The sequence below is a fragment of the Vollenhovia emeryi genome, unplaced genomic scaffold (assembly GCF_000949405.1).
Source record: "Vollenhovia emeryi isolate VEMERY1.0 unplaced genomic scaffold, V.emery_V1.0 DF939219.1, whole genome shotgun sequence".
NCBI classification, from domain to species: domain Eukaryota; kingdom Metazoa; phylum Arthropoda; class Insecta; order Hymenoptera; family Formicidae; genus Vollenhovia; species Vollenhovia emeryi.
The window spans coordinates 417,798-436,959 of NW_011967147.1; the positions used below are offsets into that span (position 1 = coordinate 417,798).

At 37.3% G+C, this 19,162-nt stretch overlaps 1 protein-coding gene across 1 annotated transcript in view; it reads left to right on the forward strand.

The window, feature by feature from the left end:
- Nucleotides 1-19,162, forward strand: part of LOC105560848 — a 193,972-nt gene that overhangs the window by 31,627 nt on the left and 143,183 nt on the right. The window lies entirely within an intron of this gene.

A 19,162-nucleotide genomic window follows, 5' to 3' on the forward strand; every position in this document is an offset into this window, starting at 1 on the left:
GTTTCACATTTATCTGCTTTTTATTTATTAATTAATCCCTTTCGCGGTTCTGTATCCTCGTTACGTCGTAATACCGTAGAGATACACGGTACCAGATGCGTTTGAATCAAAAAACTAAATTTGCAGTAATAAAATGACACAAATATTTACTTTGAAATGGAGAGATGTGTGATGGGAGATTTAATTGAAAGACTCGATAAACGTGAGCTGCACAGGTTTATTTTCTTTAATTCATCTTCCATATATTCATCCATAACATAACAACATCATTAATTTGTGATACTATGTATTTGTTTAGTATAAAAATTTGCACATGTTTAAACAAATACAAATGAAAAAGTCTTATTTTATGTTGCTGCGGCAAATGTATATTAAAAGAATGGTTTTTTTTTATGGAAGAGAATTGAAAATGGGATGTCGTGATTATAAAACAAATTAATTTTATTACGAATATAACGTATGATAGAGCCACATGACGGTTATTAAAAGGTAATGGTCATAATGAATGAAAGTGGTATCATTTAGAATTTAAAAAGGAATTTGTCGGCATCAATTCCGACATACTGGAGATTTTCGCTGATTGTGTTACACTAATTTGATACCGCACGCAAAATTTTTACTTTGATTATCTCAAATGTCCGCGAGGCTATCTCTATCTAGTAGGATTTAATCCCGTTATCCAGTAGATTTCTGTTTTAAAATCCATGCAAGGAAGAGGAAATTAGTTACGCTCTAGTTAGTTAAAGTAACTCGTCGCGGAAATTAGTTGCATCACCTGCGATAAATAATCCGACGGAGCGAAGGGCAGTTCGGTGGAGCACTCGCGAAGACAAACGGTACGCCGATGGGCGCGCGGTTAATTAATTGTTTGCATGTAATTAACTCGTAGGAACAAAGCAGGGGAATTGTCGCGCGGGTCGCGCATCGACGGTAAATTACATTTTCCACCGTAGTTTTAAAAGTTGCGCGCCTCGCGCCGCGCTATCTCGTTTTATTTTGCCGCGGAATTTCCGCGGCCACTTTGTCCCGATCCCATTAAACCCCGAGATACGAGCCTCTCTAGTCTAGTATCGTAACTCCGTCGAGTTAACGCCGAGGCCGGAGTCTGCTAAACTTTCGAGATCGGACACGATGTATCCAAGAGCGTACCTAAAGTTGCGATCTATCCAAGCGCAGACAGTTTATCGGGTTGTCACTTTTCTGCGTGATATAAAATTTTTTAAGTGCCTCTTTTACCGAAGAAATAAAAATATATAATATATATAATGCTTTCAATAACTCTTTTCGATTAAATTTGCCAAGATTCTCTGATCTGAAATCAATATAAAAGTTAAGTCTCTTTTTTGCAAAACAGGTGTCAAGAGAAAGAGATTTATGTGTATAATGAAATTAACTAAGAACATACCTGATATTGAAAATTAAAACATTCTACAATACATTGAATTTCTATATACACATAGAATATCTAAGTGTAAGGAGAGAATAAAAATATTATTTTTAATTTCTTTCAAACTGCATTTTTATTGAATTTGAATTTGAAATGAGGCAGGTTTGGACGTGCAGCTTTAAAACTTTAAAACTTGCGACGAGTACTACGAAGAGTACGAAAGGCTTTGAGTAATATATCACTCGGCATTTCCCGAACGACAGTCGACTCTCCGTTTCCGTAAAGTAAAGTCATTAACGGGCACGCACGCACCTTTTAATTACGATAGTTTTTCAGTTAGTCATTTACGAGTGATCTTTCGCGATGCTTAACGATCTCGTATCTCTCTTATGATTTTTTTTTATCTAATTCCCGTCTTTTTAAAACCGCCATTTTTCTTATCACATTCCTTAATTTGATCGAGATTTTCAGCAGGTAAATGGCTTATTAACAACTTTATTATATGCATTATCTATATACTGTAACGATACATAACAGCGAACGATACGTGAAGTCATTAAATAAAATGTATGCATGAGAATGTCAGTTTCAATGAGATTTCCATGCACTTTAGCTAATTGAAAAGTAAGCTAAAATCTATATCATTTTTTTATCCTCGTTAATGGTCACGTGTTGTTATCTTCTTCGCGAAACATCAATATTCTAACTACCATTAACTACGCGTGCAAATTAGTTCATTAGCTGTACAAAGAGGCGACGCGGATGTCGTAAGCGTTAAAATCACCGGATCGAAAGTATTGTGGAAAAACGTGGGACTATATTGGTCGGAAGTAATCGGTGGGCTCGCTGCACCTGCATGCAAAGCCACATAATTTCCTTCGTGGAAACGAATTAGCTCGCTGCATTGCCACCTCGTTTTCTTCGCATTGTAATTCTTAAAGGGAAAAGAGGAAAATCGTATATAGGTCATCTGAATCAATTCCGTTTCGCAAAAAAAAAGAATGCGTGAGATAATACAAGTTTTATGTAAAGTACCGTAATTGATGGAACAACAAAATTTCAGAAAGATACGGTTTAAAAAACAGAGTGGATTTGATAAGTACGGTTATGGTCAGAAAGGTTATCCGACGTTTTACAATAAATTTTCGGACTATTCGTACGTAACATTGCATAGATTCTTGCACATATCATTTCTTTGCTCCGATAATGCGTCACTGCACATATCCGTAAGCAAAAGCTATAATCTCTCGCATGAGTTTTTTTTTTATCATAAAACTGCACTGTATTTCCGAAATTTATCATAAAACGTCGGACTACCTTCCTGACCACGACTGTACGATAGTCTTTTTGAAAATAATGTACACAGACAGGCCGGAATGCCTAGATATTTCGATATCTCGAGTTATTGAGCATTGCCAATCAGGCATATCATATTTCAAATATTCGGGCGCTATGACTGTTGATTATATAAAAACTGACAACGGTGTTATTGATAATATGGAAATTATTTAAATTATACATTTGAAATATATTTAAATAATCTCCATATTATTTCGATGACACTGTTGTCTCTTTTTGAATAATGAACAGTTGTGGCGCACGAATATCTAGACATAATACGCCTGATTGGCAACGCTCGAAATCTCGAGATATCGAAATGTCCAGGCATTCCTGCCTGTGTACGAGATATAACAAAAAGAAGACCGTGGTGACTATCACTGCGTTTTCAGCGTTAGATGTAGTCTCATTGTCAGCTCATATTAATATAGATGTACGAAACAAACAGTACATAAACAATTAATTTGTGGAATAAAACGACTTGACATGTGCTATTAATTAAATGTGAGAAGTACACAAACTAATCCATAGAAATGATAATCCTGCACGAATCATGACAAGTGAAGGATGCAATCGGTGTTTCATCATAGCTGAATAATACATGTAATATACAATATGTATATGCACATGTTACATGATATGTAAATTAATTTACATGTATAATCTCTAATTAGTTTACGTTATTATAGGAATAATTCATTCATATCGCATGTATTGTCAAGAACGAGGGTTTATTGAATTCGAAGTCAATTCTCTCAAGATTCGAAAAAGAAAAAGATTTGCTCTAATAGTTTTCTTTTATGGTACTTTAATTTTCAATATACAATACCCTTACAACTAAACGTTATATTAAAATTTTTTAGTAAAATTTAATTGAAGTTACGTAATTTAAAAATAGAATTTTCGTCAGCATCGATAAATTTTAATTTAAATTTCTCAATTCAAGATTTTTAATTTAAACATGCAATTACCTTAATAAGTGATCTTTCTCTTGGAGTTGTCTTATTTATAATTTGTGCGTAATAAAAACGTGCTTTATACACATGCTTTATACATACATACATTATATAATGTATAATAATATTTCATATATTATACATGTAATTTTATTTGCAAGTAATACTGTGAAAATGCTTATCATATACAATTAAGTCAACAAGGCTGCGTTATTTCCCCCTTGTACTGCTCGCCTTGAGCAATATATATTTTTTCTTGCTTTGAGATGAAGTCGAGCTTTACCGGCCGTGGTTTTTACGGCGAACATTAATTAAATTAACGGGATCATTAATTGTGGCCTCTCAGGTTGCTCGAAGATCTCGTATCTCCGTAAATTCGTGCGAACTGCCCAAAGGACGACTTTGCGGCAAACTCCTCATCGTTATGAAGTGGCTGGATGCAAGAAGTACATCTTACAGTTATACTCACAGTTATACGTAAAACACTACTAGAGGAAAGTCCCCTGTTATGAGATGAGCTTTTAGCTAAATGCAAAAGAGTTTTGTTAAATTAACAGGCATCAGCTATTGGTTTCATCGTGAATTTATTGCCCTCGGACTGAAATCTGTTTAGTGGAAAATTCATTGTTAGATCGTGTAATCGTTGTGAATAAAGATTTGTAATTAAATTTCGATGTTGAAAACCTGCTGTCTCATATTAGAAACTTATCTCATAATAGAGGACTTTTCTCTGTACCTTCATTATCATATTATAATTATAACATTAGAAGCCAATCTTTTCAAAGTATAAGCTTTTATGTATGACGCAACGCATATAGCAGACAAGACTTGCTAATTCCTATATTTAAAAGAAGTATAACAAGAATGGTTTCACAGACGGTGAAATTAGATTACACGAGACTAATATTCAATAAATGTCGCGGCGATGGTTTAACTGGCGACGCTACAAAATAATATCGCGCTTTTACGAGTCGCGTCACGGACATGGTTCTGCAAATTCCGAAGAAATCCGTAAAGTTCCTAAGACCTCGTCCTCTTACCTCTCTCCGTCGCGATAGTGTTCTCCTTATCCGTAATAACATTGAAATTCAATCCCACGTTGCTCCCGATAAAAGTAAACTTCGCCGATGAAGTTCCCCGATCATCGGTCTTTATCCCTGTTCCCATTTTCCTTTAATCTGCGATACCGAGATCGAGCAAGATGGTGGATTCCGCCGATCGATATCGTTCGTTATCGTCTTTCTGTATTTTTCAGGGGGATCAGCCGGGTTATTCAACCTTTACTACGAGGGCACTGATAATTAAAAACTGGGGGGATCAAATAAACATTATTAGTTTCCGTAACATAGGAGACAGTATTTAATAATCCGCGTCAAGCATTTATTCTGGCGATATCAAGCGAGAGGAGAAAGAAATTATTATGTAATTTTTTTAATAACAAGATGAAGCATTCACAATTTTGATAATACGGATAATAATTTTCGGGCTTAGGGAACAAGTATGTGACAAAGCAATAATAATCATCAGTAATTAATTTAATTAGTAACAGGTATTATCCATTGCGCGCCTCCACTTGTTAGGTGCTATTCGTGTTGCAGCACAGGTTTCTCGCATAAATCAGGCTTACTGTATACTCGCGTATCTCCGTTTTTGGATTATAAATACACACACACACACATACTCTCTCTCTTTCTCTCTCTCCTTCCTCTTTCTCTTTTTAAAAAATTAATCCATCGAAACTTGCACTTCTTTTCTCATCAACCTTACTCATCTCCTTCCACGACACTCTTGTCATCGCCGATGACATAACACCGAGGATCCTCGAGATTGTGGAAGGGATAAGTTAAAAGAAAAAAAAATGGCGGAGACTACCCTCGTTCTCTTATTGCATTCGGCGGCTCAATTAGCAGAATTGAGAACTTGTCGATTGGCGAAGAATGTAACGAGTCCAATATCGAAGCGCCAACCCCTGCAGACGTGGAAAATCCTTCCTCCCGTCTCTCTTTCTCTGACGTGTCAATAAGCTTCTATGCCATTTCTGTCGCGCAAGGTGCTCTCGAGGAAACGTCACAGGCTCATCGTCGATGTCCAAAGAAACGCAATACTGCTCTTCATTTAATTGACATCGATGGTGAGCTATAATAATGCGTTAAATTAACTATTGCATTAACGCCAAGGCAAATACAAGTTATTGATAAAAATATTGCACAATTTTTAGTTATGTATTCCTTTACCAAAGAATTTTGACATTTATGTGGGAATAAATTTGTTATATTATTGTCTCATCTGTTTCTATTAGAGATAATCGTTGGATTGTTTTGCAAGTAAATCACAAATTAAAATAAAATAGTATAAAAGTAACGCTTCAAGTTGATTATAACGGAACATTTTTACACTTATGGTTTAATTTGTGGAAGATAAAAAATTTTTTTATTTAACTGCAGCTGAACTTTTTGTTAACTTTCAAAAATAGATATCTCGATACTGGAATACTTACTACCGTCTCCAATTTGAGATTAGGTCAAAATTAAGATAAAACAAACTGATTCTCAAGAATAATCGAAAACGAAAACATCTTTTCAGATTAAACAACAATAATAGAAACTGATTTTCTTAAAGTGCATCAAAATTCTTTCGTTTTAGTTGTTTAGTTAATTACTCGCGATTGTACGCCCGTTTTGTGATAATAATAATTTGGTAATCCGAATTGAGTTTGAAATCAAAATCTGAAATTACAAACGTCGGATTATAGGGGTTCTGTATCGATATCCCATTGTTCGCATTAGCATTTAAAATATCAAGCTGTACGTATGCTACCCATACGCTGCAGTCGGCACTTCATACGAAAACGTGAGCCGTGTATTAAATTCAATATTAGCATACTATCGATAGGATTCATATTGCTATTTAAAATTGAAATAATATATCACATTTGATATACAGAAGTTTATATAAATAAAGTTGTTATTATATAAGTCTCGCTCCAGGAAAATCTTATATTGGTTGCATCACTTGAAATGTTTCTATCACATCGAAATTGTGTTGTTTGGTTGTTTTGTCGTCATCAATGTGCAATATTATCTTCAATTTTTGCTAAATTATAGCTTCAACTGAAATCGCGTATTTTACATCCCGTTAGTAAATTCTCTCAATTCACAAGAATGCATTTACCAATATTTCATATACATATATTCCACTTCTCTCATCCTGCTTCGCTAAATATTTTATTACAATATCAATTTGCCTCCCTTATGAAAAATCATACGTTGACGGTCCGAAATAACCATCAAATTGAGTGTAAACCTTCATGAAACACTCGATTATGAAGGTTTACACTCAATTTGATGGTTATTTCGGACCGTCAACGTAAGATTATTGAGTGTATTTTTCATAAGGGCTGCTTAGTCTTGCCAAGTTTAATACGTGAAAATCAAAGGGGATCGTGGTCAAATGAGGAAACAGCGTCGCTGTAAATTATCTCGCATAATCGACGAAGAGTACCCTCGTGAGCTGAGCGAAATGGCGTTCGCATTACAGATTAGCGAAATTGATATTAATTAGGACGATGAGTTGCGTAGAAGGGTGCCTTACGCTACAGGAAGGGGAGGGGAAGCTTCAAGTCGGAGGCACTATCGTGTGGTTTAACTACCCACTTACGTGTTGCTGGAAACTTTGGATCCCGCGGGCGCGCACTGTGCGGATTTTCCACTGCCGTCTCCCTCGCCACCCCCTCCACAGCATCTAGCACGAGTATCGTTAAAGGGTGCAACCTGGTGTTTCGAGGGCCGGAAGAAAGAGGATCCTTAAGCAGGGAGGAAATTGTCTTTCCTCCTCGAGGGCGGAAATTTTCTTGCCGCGCGCGTCGAGTTTCTTGCGTGAACGAGGCGAGGGAAGGCGGATCCTGCATCGTCGGATGCGTCGCCGGATGCGTCGGGGTTTGCGTCATGGATTAACCTCAGGTTAATAATTAAAAAGGCAGAGTTTGCGACGAGTGGCGGCGGTTGGTAGGAAAAGTATTATTTTTAATCTCCAGTTCTATTCTTTTCTCACGCATTGCCGTGCGTTATTTATCACGTCACGTTGTTTTCTATGCATCCCCGAAAATGAAAGCAGTTCTATTTTCTCACGAGCTCAATGTTGGATAAATATATACACACTTGTGTAAAATTTAATTTTATCCCGCAAACAAAAATAAAAAGTGCGCTGATTTCCGCGAAGATTCGAAATAGCCTCTTACTAGATTGTTACAAAGTGTTGTGTCATTCGTCGGAGGCCGATTGGCCCGACAGTGCAGAATTTCCTTTCGCCCTGGCGAGTTATTCATTTTTCAAGCGGCAATACACCATCTTTCTCCTTGACGAGTGAATCGTCTTGAAGACGAAGCCGGAGAGAGTGTGCTTTCTAAAAAGCTGCCGCTTTTCCGCTCCTTTCGGCCGCTTGACGAAGACAAACCTTCCTCGACGGCGCGTTTCGGCTGCCTACGAATAGCGAAGGAATATCCACTCACGTAGAAGAAAAGAGGAGAATACAAAACACACCTTTTTTCGGTAAAGCAATATGACTCTTTTAGGAAGAAAGCTTAACATTTTCCTTATTCAATAATCGTGCGCGTGTTGTAACTTGAGCCAAGTTGTTGTATCAACTCAAATGGTTCGAAATGGTTCGTGGGGTGAAGCACAACAACGAAATCGATCGCAAGGCTATTACAAGTTATTATTACAGTTGATAAGTTTTGCACATATTGGTTACTATTTTTCAATCAATCGTTTTTCGCGAAAATTTTACATTTATTCGGATAAATAATTTCGTATTTGTGTGTACGCATTTGTTCTGGATACATACCCACTAACTTACAATAGTAAATATTCGCTGCAAAACGTAAATGGTATATTAAATTAAACTGAAATACAAGTATCCCATTACGAAATATATTGTAGCAGCATACTGTAAAAATTGCAAAGTACGTTCTTTTCCATCGTGAAATATACCGAAGTTAGTATAATACATTATACACGTGAAATAAAATATAAATGTACCTACGAAGTTCCGCGTATCTTGCGTGGAAAATTAAAAACGAGCGAAAGCTTAAAAAGTGGTTGAAATAAGAACAATCCATCAATTTATAAGCTGCAATTTTTTAATTAAATTTGTTATAAGTCTCTACCGATCTAACTGATTTCTAGTCAGTTGATTATTCTTTTATATATGTACATACATAACAGACAGATTTTAGCATGATTTATATTTTTATTTTAGCCTAATTTTATTTGATCAATACATTTCCCTTTCTAAAAAGGAGATGTTACTAGCGCGAATGTCGTTAATATCGAACAGTTGAGGCCTCTTTTCCGCGATACCGATTGATCTTCTCGAAGCGCGGTCTGCTTCACTTCTCTTTTACATTCATAGTAAATGAAGATTTGCAATTTAGAAATATACATTTGTATACACCAACTATTGTGGTAAAATCTCTAATCTTGGTAATTAGAATTTAAGTAAAGTAACAGCGATTTTTGTTTCCAAACATTTTCTCGATTGAACAGAATTAATCGTTAATTTAATCAATACCAATAAGTCCGCGGAATAATACGCAAAACGTAGCAACAGTCACGGAACAAAGTAATGTACAATAAAATATTAAGTACGGAATTTTCCATTGCGTAGGCAGGCCAACGAATTCTCAACGTTTTTTTGTTGTTTTTCTCTCGGCGCGGTATCGTACGACGTTACGCGGGCCGTTGTTTACTTGAAGGTCGCCGCGCTACCAGTCGCTCGCCGAACGTCGAGCCGGCAAGCAGTGTCGAGAGTCGGTCCGTGCGTCGTATTACTTTTACGTTATCAGTTTCCAAGACTCGATCGCGATAAATGTAGGGATAAAACGCTATTGATTTGTACACCTTTATTAGTAACAAGCAACGCTCCTCGATTAATTATTCAATTTTTACAACTTGTAATGAGAAACAAATTGCATGTTGAGGCGACGGCTCTTTATCAACGTATACATAGACATTTCACGAGACTAACTCACCTAAAACTTTGTATTTTGTCGGTACTTTGTCGCGGTTACATCTCGTTTACGCACCGCGCTTTTAATTATCTATCGATTTCGTGTAATCTGTTCCATTTTCGGGAAAAGAGAGAAATTTGTACGACTTCGGCGTTCGCGCTGCAAATCGCTCTGTCGTTCTTCGCAACTCAAACGGGCAGTAAGTAAAGAAAGTCGCTTATCGCACATTGTTACATTATGTAAATGTAATCGAAAATTATCTCGATTAACTGTTACAATTAATAACAACTATTTATCGCTGGAAATTTTGCTCACATAATTTATTTCGAGGATTGAATGGCAAAGATTGTAAAATATCGTTTCGTTGCGGACTAATAACTAATTCTTTATCGCAGATTATGCTTTCGATGCTCGCGTTGCGTTTTATATCGCCAATTCAAAAGTGTATTTATCCATTATCCTATTCTTCTGAATTAAAAATGCAAGTTGTTAGATTGAGTAATTTGTATCGTAGAAAGTCACGCGATATTTGTCAATAATATTTAGTGCGTTTCGCGGTATTTCACATCGCGTACGGGAGTGTCCGAAATGTCGCGCGATCGATGATTTTTGCGAGTGAGTGTTGTGTGAGTGCGACAAAGAAATCTGAGAGGAGAAGGAGGCCCAGGAGGCATCGGGCAACAGCGGAGAAATCGGTGAGGTAAATGTCTTACATTTTTATGTTATCTGTTACTTGTGCGAAATAAAGCATCTGCTCTGTGTTTTTATTTGATTTATTCAAATGATTCGAATAAGCGTTAGAGACAAAACCATACGTATAAAATTTTATGAGTTTATATTTAAAAGAAAGACTTTTTCAGTATTCTACGTAATTTTTTAAATAAATACCTATTTTTTAAATATAAAATATGAAATATATTTAGTACAATAATTTCGATTTTACACAATTATTCTATAATAATCATATACATATTTGTATTTTTACAGTTTAACATATATAATAGACGATGTACAACTCTGCTGTTGCGAATCGTATCAGTGAGTGATAAATTACTTATTATTTTAAATTAACGTTGCGCATACAATTAATTCTTTGCGTGCATAGAAATTCTTAAAAACATATGCTCAACTGCAAACTGCACGCGCGAAGCGCGCGTTTTGACAACTCTAGTAATATAAAAATTGCAGCGACACTCTCTCGTTGCTACGCGACGCTACAATGTTATTTCTAATTTTCAAGTATCGCTAGGCTGTTATTTGTGCAAGAGACGCGTGCGATATTTCGTGATTACGTTCGACTAAATTAGATCCGTGAATTTCGTCACGTGACTCCGTTAGGCGCGGCGAAGCGGACGTGAGCGTGACGGAACGCATCTCTCGTCGAAAATATTTACGACGCGAAATGGCCGAGCTGTGTAGCGCGTTAATTAGGGCTGCCACGGAGCTCCCAAGGGATCGGAAAGCGAAGATAATTACGGACGTGTCGGCGAGACTGTCGGTCCCTGACGAAGGAACTGACGTTCGAAACGAATGGATTGCATCGACCGGCACGTCAGTGCGACGGCGTCGTCGTGCCGGTCTCTCAAAAACGCGGGGCTGCATCCAGTGACGAATTATCCGCTAAAATTAGCGAGTAAACTAAGTAGCGGCAAATGAGGTGAAATTATTTCAACGAAAATTATCGAACCAAGTTTCAACGTTGTCATTTTAATGGCACGGCATATCCCTATCTAAACGCTTCTTTTTTAATTGTATCGCAATTATTTTGTATTTTATTAATAAATATTTAGAGTTCGCGTTTTTTTTGCCATATCAAAGAATCTCACATAAAATTTGCTAGAATAAATAGGATTTTTTATTTTAGAAGTTTTTAGACTTCTCTCATCTAATTGAATTATCAAAAAATCATGTTATGTACATTTACATACACATATATATGTACACCTTCTTTCAAGCGGGGAAAACGGCAAATTATTAATTTCTCCGACACTTTTACTCGAACAAAACCGCAGCAGCGCGGTCATGATATTAAATAATTCTTAGACCGAAACTCGGTTGCAGAACGAAAGTCAGATAAATGTAACAAGCATCCTGCCACTCTCGTTGTGACCGGTCGCAATCAATATCGAAGAAGCCCGTCTCGCTCGGTTTAAATTAAATGTCAACAACCCCCCGCCGATTTCCAACTTTGTTCGATCGGCAAGTCGTCGCGTGCGTTTATTCTTCGTCGGGGGTGAGTACAACTTGGTCTATCTCGACTATGCGCGCGAAACTCATTCTCCCCTCTGTTCATTAATTAAAAATTTCCCGTCGTCTTCCCCTCGCGCAACGGTGACATCGATGAACGAAGCGACAGTCTCTTGGATTTCCAGTTTATCGAGAAAGTGGAATAAATTTTTTAATGTCCGGGAAAATTGGGACGCGAACTCTGCACTAAAACGCGGATCATTCAATATAAATTGGCTCGAAAATTACACAGGTCTTTTACGTAGTGTACATGTCAATTGTAGCTGTATCAATACTTCACGCGGCTCGTGGTATCTTCTTAGAACCACTTTTGAGAATAATTCTACCCGCATAAAGAACCTGAAAAAAAAACACTTGTACTCCCGCCAAACCTTTTATTTATTCCCTATCGCCGTGTTGCCACTTTGAAGGAAAATTTGAGGCCAAAAATACATCTCCACCACCGTGCTCCGCCTTCTCGAGGCCACTTCCGTCGATCCCTGCGGGAATACGTGGCTTTGAAGAAATTACTTTGATCCGCGGCAAGAACTTTTATGCGCAGAGCCTCTCACTTACACTCCTCTATCTTCTCTATCTCATGATAGAGAGAATGCGAAGGGAGCGAAGGGATTGCACCGACAATTTCACACCAGTGGTACGAGAGGGTGGTGGCGCGATCCGATGGGATACCACCTGGGAATTGAAGCGCTGACTCCCATCACTTCCGGCCGAGTCGGATGTCGTTAATCATTCACTGAACACTACGATTTTCATTGTATAATCAAATTGAGAGGCGGCCCAACAAACAACGAACTCGTACAAAATCCATCGGTAAAAGAGTCATATTTTTTAATTTTAATTCATAGCCAGTACGAGACTAGGGATGCGATAAATTAATCTTTATTGATAGTATAATAATTTAATCTTCAAAACGATTCTTTATAATTGTATTCTGGGTAATAATATAAACCTTAGAACTGGTTTCAACTGTTGTTAGATCTTTTTCAATTAAAAGATGGCCCGCGAATTAAAGCTATTGAAGTTATTTATTAACGGAGACCAATCAAGAATTTGTAGAACTCGTTCATTTATTTCGAGTAACATTTTGTCCAAGTCTTAGAAATTGATTAGATTTGATACAGTAACAATTCGTACGATAGAGACACAATTACAAATTATCTCATAGTAATCTCATCTCACAGTAACCATCTCATGAGAAATGAATAAACTTTGTGCGCATAAAAAATAATGTTTTCAAGTCACATATATTCGTCTAACGACTGTGCAACTTTGCAACAGTCAGAGACCAGCCTCTTTAAAATTCTTGTTGCTTCATCTCGCGGAATGCATGCAACGCGCAACCGTGATGAAAATGTAAGGACGACATTATGTCCTCGGAGATCGCGCTCGCCATCTTGACGTATCAAGAGGGAAATAATCTCATTATCATAAGTGGCCTGGGATTTTCAAAGGTACGTGTTAAATGCATGCGCGCGTGCACGAATCTTGAGTTACTAATCTGCGCGCCGACTGCATTAGCGTTTACAGTTTAACAAGTTCGGATAGAGAAGCATTTCGGAATAGCAATAGTGAAGAGAATTCCTACTACTGAAAAGCTGATTTCCTCCCATTTTCACTTGACAACTCTTGAAACTGTTTTAGATTAATTAAACGTTAAGAGGTCTTTTTAAAAGATCCCAAAGTCGTGTTTCATCTTTCGCGATACAGTTCTATCTATACAGATTTCTAAAACTGCACCCGTACAATACTGCAGTGTATTTCGGAGCCGTTGCAAACTTTGCGCTTCGCTCAGAAATTACATTACGATAATTGCATAATCGCTCGTCGAATCCGCAGTATTTCACGTCCGAAAGAAACCCATGGAAAATTTATCGACAAGCCGCCGTTGAACCCTGCCGCCTTTATTTCCCTGTCGCGAGGAGGCTGCAGCCGTTGGAGATTTATCTCAGTCGACGCGACGCTTCGGGGAGGATTGTTCGCGGTGCTGGGGATGAGACTGCGAGATTTCGCTCCCTCTACCTTTCAACCTTCGCCATTTCCGAGCGGGATCACCGAACACTGATCGCCGATTGTTTCAATCGGCTTTAGCCACCCCCGCGTGCACCTTTCCAATGCATCCCCGCGCCGTGCCATAGTTCGACTGCTGTTTAGCGGAGATACGAGCTCCCGGAGTCTTCTCGGGAAGCGCAAGAAAAGCCGGTCGACCGGATTTCCATACGTAGAAAGAGCCTTCGATACGTTTCCCCCGTAGAGTTTATTGAAATCCACGCTTACGCGTGTAGCGAAACGTTCCTCCGGAAGGGAACCGATTATTCGCTAACTTTGCTCACTGCGCCTTTTCAGAAAACGGCTCTTAGCTTTTCGATATAATTGCGAGGCAGCTATTTACATTATATTTTATATTTTTTGAAAACAGGAAAAGACGGGAATACGTTGTTAATATAATAATTGACTTTTAGCAAGAACAATAGGTAATTATTGTCGTACGACAAAACGTACGTCATTCAAGAATAAAGTATTCGTTAATTCACAATAACATTTGAAACGTTAATATTAATCGGTATCGATGGACGGTGATGATAAATTAATTTCTGACGCTGGCAAAGCGCAATTTTCATACATTATGCTTCTTTCGTCTGCACCTTCGCCACAATTTCTCCATTCCCATGCGCTTTCCTCCATTTCCATCCCACCGCTACGCTCGTTCGTCGGCGTAACAAGAGGATGCGTCGAGCGCGTTTCATATTTATAAAAGAGTTAATATTTATCCGCCCCCGGGTGGATAGCTTTTTGCTTGTCCACCTTCCACTCGGGTTTCCATTTCCACAGCCAGCGACTCCCGAGTTTACCTTGATTTTCGTTCTCGGGTTTGACGCCACGTTTCCCGCCATCAGAAGAACTTGACAGAAAAGACATTGCTCCTTATGTCTCACCTGTAACCACTTTGTGGCCGGTCTTGCGATATTCGTTCGTTGCGCGGCGAAATGCGGTTTGTAAAACGAATATCCCGAACAAAGGGGATCGTACGCAAGCGCTACTTAACGTTAGCAAGAAGAATTGCAATTTCTAACCGAGAGCATTTCGTCTGCTGAATTGCAATCAAGTGGCCACTTAAATTACAAAATCTCTCCACTCGGAATTAACCGAGGGCAAAATTGTTTGCATTTAGATTGGCAAAAAGTTGACGCGGCCTCCAATGAGAGATACATCCCTTCCGGTTATAGCTTGCATTATATTTTCGGCGTTTCGCTCAATTTAGATTTTCAATAGCCGTTCCGCTGGAAATATTCGATCGTCGAGCATCGTCGCATATTTCTCAGTTTATGACAAACGCGTCGCGTCGTCATAACGATCCTGTGCGTGGCGCGCGTACAGTCCGATAATTACGTTATCCCACTGATTGCTTTCCAATAACACGTTTATCCGGCCCGGTGCGTCCTCTGTGGTTATGAAGCGTGTCAGTTTTCGGAGGCGCGCCGCTTTGTCGCCGCTCCGGAACGCATGAATCATTTCGATGACCACACGCATCCCATTGCGCTTCTTGCTCGTCTCGTTAAGCGTCGCAGTTGCAAGTGCAACCGCTAACCGAGTGTTAAATTCGTTCTGCCTCCGAAACCGATGATGACTGGCTGCGCAACTTCGTTATATCTTGATTTCGCGCAAATTTCAGACACAATGATGCAAAAAAAAATAATTCTTTCCGTCGGATAGAAGAAGATGGTAGAAAAGTCACAAATTTTTCAGTTTTATCAAGTTTTATATACAAGCAATTCGTATTTTAAACAATACAGTTCATAAGGCACTGACGTGAAATCACACCCAGATAGCAATGCCTGTCTAAAGGGCGTCATAAAGATATCTTTACGACACTTTTTAGACGTACGTGTCTAAAAGACAACTTGATGCCGTCTTAAAGATGTCTTTCAGATGTGCATACTATCTAGGACAATTCGAAGGAATAAAGGATATAAGAGACAAGACAGGATGTTACGTCCACGAGGAACATTTTAATCACAATTTTTTTCCATTATCATTTGTTTGCTCGACGTATTTACTAAAAGACGCTTTAACAACTATGCAGGAATATTCGCAGTTCCGCTTTTAGACATACCATGAGTTTATATTGTTAAGGGATGAAATAGATAGGAGAGAAGTAAAAAGAGACTGTCGAAAGAGATAGAAAAAGAATCTCACTGAAGTAGTGAATGGGAAGTCCTTTTTGGGCCGCGAAGAGCTATAGTCCTCTAGAGATGTACGTGCAGCTAGACGGATGTTCGGATAAGTACATGTATCTACGAGCGACGAGAAGGAGATGGATCGCTGCCGGGAGAAATGCAGCCTATCACGGAGCGAGAAACGAAAGCATAATGGATAACTATTCCCGCGACGATCTCACGCGATTAAACACAGTCTCTGTTTACGGTCAGAAATTGCAATTCTAAAAAAATCACCAAAATTAAAAGGTAATGTAATAATTTAAGACAAACGCGCGCGATTTATAAATGTATCTAATCTCATAGAAGTTGTTATCTTCAAATATATCGCTAGTGAAATAGAACAACTTTATTCATCAAACAAATCTAAATATGGTATCATTACAGTATCATTAGATACACTCTTTTTATTTTACAAAACGAAGAAAGCACAACTAGTAAACTGATACTTAAAGAAACCGATAGGAAGAAAAGTAAAATCTTTAGTTGATCTATAATTTCTATAATTCTGTCGAAATTTAGAATATAATTCTATTTATAATTTTACGTGCCGTGTAAAACGAGAAATATTCAAAACTTAGAATACAAATCTCGAGGTGTCTCGGATCTTGCATAATAAACATTAATAGTAAACTCCTGAGATCTCTGGCATGAAAATTCTAATACCAAGCCAAGATTAGTTTTTAAATGAGAAATATTTAAAATGTTGCCTAAATTATCTAAAACGTAGACGGGGCACATTGAATAGTAATGAAAACGCGAAAATTATCGTTCATTTATAATCAATTTCACGTAATAACTGCAATGTATCATGTCTGAGTGCGCGAATTTCAGTTAATTGATAAGCAAATTTTTAATATTTGTCATTTAAAATTACGTACCATATAGCCTAAAGTGATTCTTCCCATTATTTTGTGTATAAAAATATTAAGGTCAGATATTTTATGCCACACATTTCATGCGACAAAATTACTTTATTATATTAAATATTCAAATATACGTGACATCTTAAACATTTTCGAACATGTTTCTCGTTAATATCTTTTATAACATTGTCAAGTTGGTTACTCGTTACATTAGAAGAGACTAATGTAATTTGTTCTTAAAAGTTATTTTCTGAAACTAATTTCTGCCAATACGTTGTTCTTCAAAAATATCTGGCAAAGTATTGATCTTTCGTTTATCATACAATTAGTCGAATATATTGTTACATAGAAAGAAGAAGAAGAAGAATCAACTTAGGCTAAAAAATATACATAATTCTAAATAAAATTCATAAGACTCTGATATGAAATCACTGTACAAGGTAATAAAGAATATAAGAGCCAAAATGAATGTTAGTGTCTAAATAATTTTAATTTTTAACTTTATTGCGAAAAATACATATATGTTTACTAATAACCCGAGGCATATCCTCGACATGTCTCAGTGGTTAAATTGGTGAGACGCCCGTCTAGTGAGAGGAAGGTCCAGGTTCAAACCCTGGCTGAGGGAAATTTGTCGCAATAAATTTAAAAATGAAAATCATTTAGACACTAATATCCGTTTTGGCTCTTATATCCTTTATTGCTTTGTACTACATAATTTTAATTACAAAATAATAGATTACGTCGGAAAATATTTTCCCGTGTCACATTTTTCTTTCTTGATTTAGAAAAGAGCTATAACCCAAGTCAATATTAGAATTACTCTGTATGTTAAAATACTCACAACATATAAAGAGCGTGGCATATAAAATTATAAACGGAGTTCTATTCTAAACTGCGATGCAAATTATAGATTGTTTAAAGTTAATAAGCGTAGGAACTGTAACGCATCGTGCTTAATACGGTTCTTATGTTATATTGTAATAAAATATTTGCAGTATCTTTAGAAGATTCTACATTTTCTAGATTTAAAATCGTTGAGAAAAGATTGTAATGTAGCACGTTTTTGAACGTCACGACAGCACGACGGAGGAGGGCGGAGAGGAGAAGCGGGAAGGACATCCTCTCCTCTCGTGTCCTCCGTTTCGAGGAGATACCAAATTGCACCGTTCAGGTAATCATCACCCTATTGTAGCACGAGCTCGGAGATTAGAAGGCGGACAGTTATCACCAGTGAGAAAAGGGATGGGGGCCGCCTGGAAGGACCGAGACGGGGGACAATTAGTGCGAATTGCACGTCTGATACAGTTTTCGCGTTAGTCTGATTGTTTTACCCCGTCGAATTTTCGCCCGCGGCTTTCTCCACTAGTTAAACCGAATTTACGCTAGAAATTTGCACGCGCCGATGGGCCGAATGCGAGGAAAAACTTTGACTAGGAGAACGACAATGATTGTTTTTCGACTACCGATAAAAAAAGAAAAAGGAAGCATAGATTCTCGTGTCGGCTTGAACAGCGCCCGATTCGAGATGCCCGTACAAAAAAAAATCACAATAGCTGCTCTTACAATATTCGTATTGTATTATTTCGGCTTCTGTTAATTTATTATTTTAAAAAATAACAAAGATTTAAATTTATGTCTTGTTATCTTGAATTTTTCCATGATTGTGCGATTAGAAATCGTTTTTATCAAATTTTATACTTTCTGTACATTTGCAATTTCATGATAAAATCTGTATCTTTTTTTATTAATTTTTCCTTAGTGTAACAAGTTAATAACATAAATTTTATGGAAACATTTTGTACGCCTTCTGGTGTGTCTTCTTTGCGAGGTTTTAGACAGTACAATTTTATTTACATGTATTTGCAATCAGTTTGGCAAAAGTATTAAACTTTTAGCAGAAATATTGTTTTCAAATAATTCCTTTTTTAATTTCTGCTTTTGTGAGCTGTAATAGTTGTGCAATAATGGTCTGGTTTTGAGCTGCAATAATTATAACGATTGCTCTACTAAGCTAATTGAAAATTAAGTTAATCTGGTTAGAATCGAAAGATTCCTTTTTTGCAAAATACATTTTAAGTGTTTTACTGCCGTACAGCTTTCAAATTACATTAAATTTATATAAGAACATTTTAACTTATGACATT